This window comes from Malurus melanocephalus, unplaced genomic scaffold (assembly GCF_030028575.1).
Source record: "Malurus melanocephalus ecotype Western Australia unplaced genomic scaffold, MMel_1.1 scaffold_51, whole genome shotgun sequence".
NCBI classification, from domain to species: Eukaryota; Metazoa; Chordata; class Aves; order Passeriformes; family Maluridae; genus Malurus; species Malurus melanocephalus.
Window position 1 is genome coordinate 2,264,330 of NW_026623283.1, and position 6,081 is coordinate 2,270,410.

At 37.4% G+C, this 6,081-nt stretch overlaps 1 long non-coding RNA gene across 1 annotated transcript; it reads right to left on the minus strand.

Annotated features, from left to right (window-relative positions):
* Positions 1–224: 224 nt before the first annotated feature.
* On the minus strand, positions 225–5,828 carry LOC130573126 (uncharacterized). Its single transcript, XR_008965299.1, has 3 exons — positions 5,655–5,828; positions 1,912–1,977; positions 225–1,564 (listed from the first exon to the last, which is right to left on the minus strand). It is a non-coding gene; the product is annotated as an uncharacterized LOC130573126 (long non-coding RNA).
* Positions 5,829–6,081: the final 253 nt, after the last annotated feature.

Sequence of the window (6,081 nt, forward strand, 5' to 3'; positions counted from 1 at the left end):
AGCTAATGGAGAAAGAAGCAGAGGGGGTCAGTARGGATTTTAACTGCATATTGTCAACCACCCAGCAGTGCAAAAGGACCATCTAACCCCGAAATAGGGGCTTGCTGATATTGCCTCATGGGTTATTCATTTCTACCATAATTTTGAAACATGACCTCTTTTTAAAGAAAAATTATTGGGAAAAAATTATAAATAGGGTATGAACACTAGTATTACTAGCTGGTTGATGAAATAAAGTGTCAGGAAAAAGCTGCAGACATATATTTGCCCGATAATTTCACTGTATTTAAAATGTGTGGTTTTTTGCTCATTCTCTGAAAGACTCCAGACTGCTTAATTGCTGCAAGTCGCCACAGTTTTCATCTGCAGTTTTAACCCACCAGTTACTTCCCAGCTGCACTTYTACCATTCAAAAAGCCAATTCCAGCTGCATTTTAATTTCACTGCAAAGTTTCAACACTCCCCAAACAGAACAGTGCCCAGCTGATTGGCTCAATGTATCACCCTTACCCTCATCTCCTTCCTGAGCGTGCTCCAGCTAATGAACTTGTCAGGGCTGGTGTAATCAAATCAAGGCACGTTTTGGTACAGAACCAGAGTTAAATCTAGGCAAAGATTCTGATCTAAACTGGCTGATGCAGAACATCAGTATTAGCAGCCCAGATATGTTCTTCTCTCATCTAGCATGAATMATTTTGATTCAGTTGAACAAAAACATCCTCATTCTGGTCAATCCAAAAATTCTTCCATTTTACCCAGTCAGGTAAAATTTAAGATTTTGTGTAAACTGTCTTGCATTTAGTTATAGTTTCTGGAAATGGGGCCCAATGCCACTTAGAGTTCTAGATGCTGGTAACAAAAAGAGGCAGTCACTTAAAGCTGCAATTCCCTTTCTAGTTCTTCCCTGCTCTCAAATATCCCAGATTAATTTCTCCATCTCTCTGTTAATGTTACTTCCCCAAAGTCATAGGACATGAAGAAAGCAGGATGTGCATGTGTGTGTAATCACAACAACCCATGCTTCTTGCCAAGGGAAAATCRATATGTAAAATCACCTTATAGAGATTATTTTTCCATTTGGCAAAGAAGAGTTGTGCTTGTTTTCCTTCTGCACAGCCTTAGATCATGTGCATTTCTCTAACTTCAAGTGCTTGCACAAGAAAAGGCATAYGGCAGGGCACAATCACAGCCCGGAATGGTATCAAAAAAGACTTGAGGTGCAGACATGGCCAGGGCATGACTTTACAAAGAAAAGTTCAGCATGTAGGATCCTGAAGTCTCCTGCATTTCTGCAAATTTGAGRACTGTCACTTGCCACAGGGATCCAAGAGCTAAAATCCTTTCCTCTCAATGAAAGCACAGCTGTCACTTTCAGGCTAGTGACACCTTGGTGCTCCAGCAATGTATCACCACAGCTATGAGATTTGAGGAGTTCATTTTCCTTTACCTCCATAAATACGTGTCATCATTGTAATTTATTGGAACCACGCAGTGTCGTCAATACTAGTGTAAAAATTCATAATGATTTCCTTGCTCCTAGTAGTGTGTCATCTTCAGTTCAAACCTGAAGATACAAGTGATAAAAATTAATGTCCAGATGGATTATATGTATTGAAAACACAATTTTGTATTGTTMRTTTCATGTAATGTGTCTGAGTTCCAAAATGCTGCAACAAAGATCTGGTTTTGCTMCATAATCTTCTTATTTGTTTTTTAAATCTTTCACTCAGATTTATGCAGATGTTCAGTCTGCAGCTATGCAAAATTTCAGATGGTTGTAGACATAGAAAACAAGATCACAAGTCTGTACATAAGCAAAATCCCTCAGCAATGCTGACTTGAAAACCTGAGCTGACTGTCCCCACTTCATCTCTGCCTAGCTGGCTGATTAGCATTTGGTTTTTAACTTACCTCTTCAAAGTACAGCAAGTGTACAGCTTGGTTCTTCTGAAGCATTTATAAATTTGTACTCAGCATCTGAAATGGAACATCAGATGTCATCACACCTATCCTATCTGTCCTTGAKCTGGCATTAAGAGAAAGTGCTGATACACACTTCCACACTCAGRAAAATGTTCCTGGGTCTTACTGACAGACATTGCTCTGTTTCGACCACTGCTGTTATAAAAGCCCCTTGGAACAAAGACATCCTTTTTATTTTTGTGTGGCACTTAGCATCGTAATGTCCCAGTCTGTGACTAGGGCCCTGAGATGCAATGGGAATAGAAATAATGTTGTAATACAGGCACTTGGAAAATTCTGCTCAGCTGGCTTTCTCTTGCTAGAATTTGGCTTTGCTCTTGATGAGGTCATGTGAAAGGAGCATTTATTTATTTAGTCATTATTTTTGCATATGTACAAAAGGGTTCTGGAAGTGCACCCTCAGCACCTTTTGCACAGCTACAAATYATCTTTATAAAAATAACACTAAAGCAAAGTGCAGAGCAGCCACTCAAAAATAAATAGTTAAAAATACACTTGGCAAATGAAAAGCTGGAATCACATTTTCATATCAGTGAGTTTCTTCCCCCATCAGAGTTCTGTTCAGGAAAAAAAAAATGAGGGTCTTTATACTGAATRCACAGAGTCAACAGGAGATCTTTCAGTTTCAGAACTCAGTGAGTTCCAGAGCCTGAAAGCCAGATGTAAATTCCACGGAAGGCCTTCAGATTTCAAGTGACTTTCTTGACACAGCAAAGATGGGTGGTATCAGTGTGTGTGGGATTTCCCTGATCTTCTGTGTTCCGATCAATCAATACCTTATATCTATTCTTCCATCTATTCACGTCTTCAATATTAYATCAAAATTAGGAGAACAAGACTCACAGTGGATATAAAATATTGAGATAATTTTTCCATCAACAGCTGTGTAGGAAAGCAAGGATACAACAAAAAAATGCTGGGTCCTTAATAAGTTAGGGTCTCACCTAAAATAGAAATGATAGCTATCTGTTTCTGTTGCATTTCAAAGTATTTTATTTGGATTACAGTTGTTATACAAAAAATCTAAATACTTCATGGAACTAGTTCTGCTGAAAGTTTTGAATCACCTTCTGGGTGATGCTCTTTGTTCTACAGCACTGTAGTCTGGAAAGATGTAATTATTTAGTCATTTGGGCTGACTGGATTTGTCAGGCACTGCCAACTGAGTGATCTTCCTTGTGAGCAGTGTTGAAGATTTCTTTGTTTTAAATATAAAGTAACTTTTTACTTTGTTTTGTTTAAAAAATGCACATACATAATTTGCCATTCCTTCAGGAGAAAAGCATATAAAGCAAAAAATGTCAAACTTCCTCAGATATTCCCAGTAACCTYAACAAAATATAACTTAAATGTATAATGAGTTTCTACTTGTCCTACTGAATTGTAGGGGCTTTTTCTTATAAATGAAAATATATGCAAAAGGTCATCAACTATAATTTAGGGGCTTTACATCTGCAACACAGGAATGATAATAATATAGCCATTTCTCACAGCAATGCCAAAAAGATTAACTTTTAGGAGGCAGAGTACATATCTACATAATACTCTCAGTGGAAAGATGTAAAATTAAAGACTTCAGTGTGTATAAACTCATACAAAGCTCCTCCAAAAGCCAGAGTACCTTGACTCATCTGATGGCCAAGTCATARCTGAAGTAATTTCATCTCTTTAAAATCTGTTCTTGGGTTTCGGCACTCCAGCATCATTTCACATCAATTAGATACGCATTTCAGCTCTACCTTACCTAAAAGTATTTATATGAATGTAAAGATGACTTTTGTCACATTTTTACAAAATCAACCAGCTTGAACCTTACAGCAAAAACACAGATATTCTGTAGGGTTTCTGCCAATTCTGGAAAATGTATTTTCTGCTGACAAGCAATTAGCTTTCTGCTATCATTAAAAATTATTCAATGGCATTTTTACCATCTGTTACGGTGTGTACTCCTTTTTAATGCAATGAAATTTGACACTTAAGTGCAGGGGACAAAGGTTCCTACACAAGCAGGACTTATTTCAAAAACACCACAAAGAACTAGGCACCAGAACTATAATCTCTTTTCACATATTGCCGAAAGTGCAACATGTTTCTCACTCAGTTATGTCCCCAAATGACCTTACTGATGCAAAATCTTTTATTGGACTAAGTTCTTCCATCTGAAATGCTACAAAATGCTATAACCTAAGCTATTGGTCAGTAAGTCAGTAAGAAAAGGATATATGTTACTTCTTCCAGCCACARTATTAATTCATAATACCTTGCAGTTAGGGTGTTTTCTACGTGACTTACATTTTTTTTAAAAAGRAATTGTGATCCAGTGGAATCCTAAAGAAATTGAGGTTAACTCTTGGCAATTTCCTTTCTTTGTCTGAATAGTTAAGCAGTTATCTATCGCAAGTTAAAGATGTTTTCTTCCAGATCTTTTGATATTTATTTTTGAGAAGCTCTAGGTCATGTTGACATGCCAATGTTTTTCCATATACACAGACATTTATTTAATGTAATTTTTATGGCTACAAAGTGAATTGTATCGAAGTCAYCCTGTGAATCACTCCAAGTGTACCCCAGCAGAGATTGTTTATGAGGGGAACATTTTCTCATAACTTAGAGGGACATAAACATTCCCTATTTTTAGATGAGCCCACAGTGCTCTGTAGAGCAACCAGTTTCAGCCCAGACACACAGCCAGTTTCTGGCATTTATGTCACTTCCCCAGGGAGTCTATGACCAGGTCTCATATTTAAGTAATGATTAGAGAAAGAAACAAAGTATTAGATAACATCTAGGGTATTTTAAGTAACTTATGCCTGCATCTGTCTTGCCTATGCRCCATTCCTTGGATAGACTCTCTTCTTTGAGCCCTCACTAAGTCTGTGTGACTTGAACACAGGCAGCTGACATTTCAGAAATTACATCATGGAGCTCTTCGGCATTTCTCRGGGTTTGTAGAGTCATTGGTCATTCCTTAACAAATAATGCTTTCAGGCTGAGAAGGAGTTTGATTGCATGTTCTCAAGGCCATTGGGTTGGCCTTGTCTTTATGGGTCTTCAGTGTCAGTTAACAGGCATCTGCCTAGAAACTAAAGTTTTCTGAACTGGAACACTGCAGTTGTACAGAAAATATTTCCATAACCAGCTCTGTCAATCTGAAGTTCCTATGGAATATTACACAACAGAGAAACTCTTCATCTCCAGACTACAGAGTCTGCATTTTTCCATGGAGGCAAAAAGAATAATTCAGARCCACAAGGGGTACATTTAACACTATCCTGCACTATATTAATAATTATTAATATTAATATTRATAATTATKCATCTAATTACCTCAGAGCCTTGGTTCCAAAGCCAGCCTCTAGTCCAGRTGTACTAAAGACATCTGCAAATACTGGAGGCTGCTAGGAGGCAGGTCAAAGTTAAAAAAAGGGAAGCAATGCCCTAAACTGCAACTACAGCCAAAGGTATTGCTTGTTGCCCAGAGGTAAAAAAAAACTACTCAGGAGTCACAGGAAAGGAAACAAGATTGTTTATTCCCCTTTGTCTATGTTTTTATAAATAACATTGTGAGTTTTTCTTCTGATTCATGTTGGCAAATTTTCTTATCTCCGTCTACAGCTTTAAAACTCATTGAACACTGATCAGTGCTGCCAAAGAGCAACAGTGTTACCTACCATGTCAGTTGTCTCTATAACTCAGAYTCTGATGGAAGACATTTAGGGCTTTCACATCCTTGTCTTGAGRTATATACACGATTTTCAGTTTTCAGAATCTTAAAACATTGGTAGAAATAAGAAACAAAGAAGATTTAACACTAATGTAACATTAAACCAATAACAACAGATTAAATCCAGCCAAACTCCATAGTTCTAATAGAAGATAATTCTAGGAGGGAGATGTCTGACAAGAAAACAGCAGTGAAAGAAATGAACTAWTGATGTTGAAAGCCTGTTTTGAAAGCAAACACCCAGTTTGAGCCATTTTGCACAGAGCATGCAACAGGTTTACCTTACTTCCTAAAACTGAGTTTCTAGCTGAAAAGAAAATGTGGGAAAATCTGCAGGAACCTTTAAAAAAACCTAGAGGCCTGATGAAAATTAT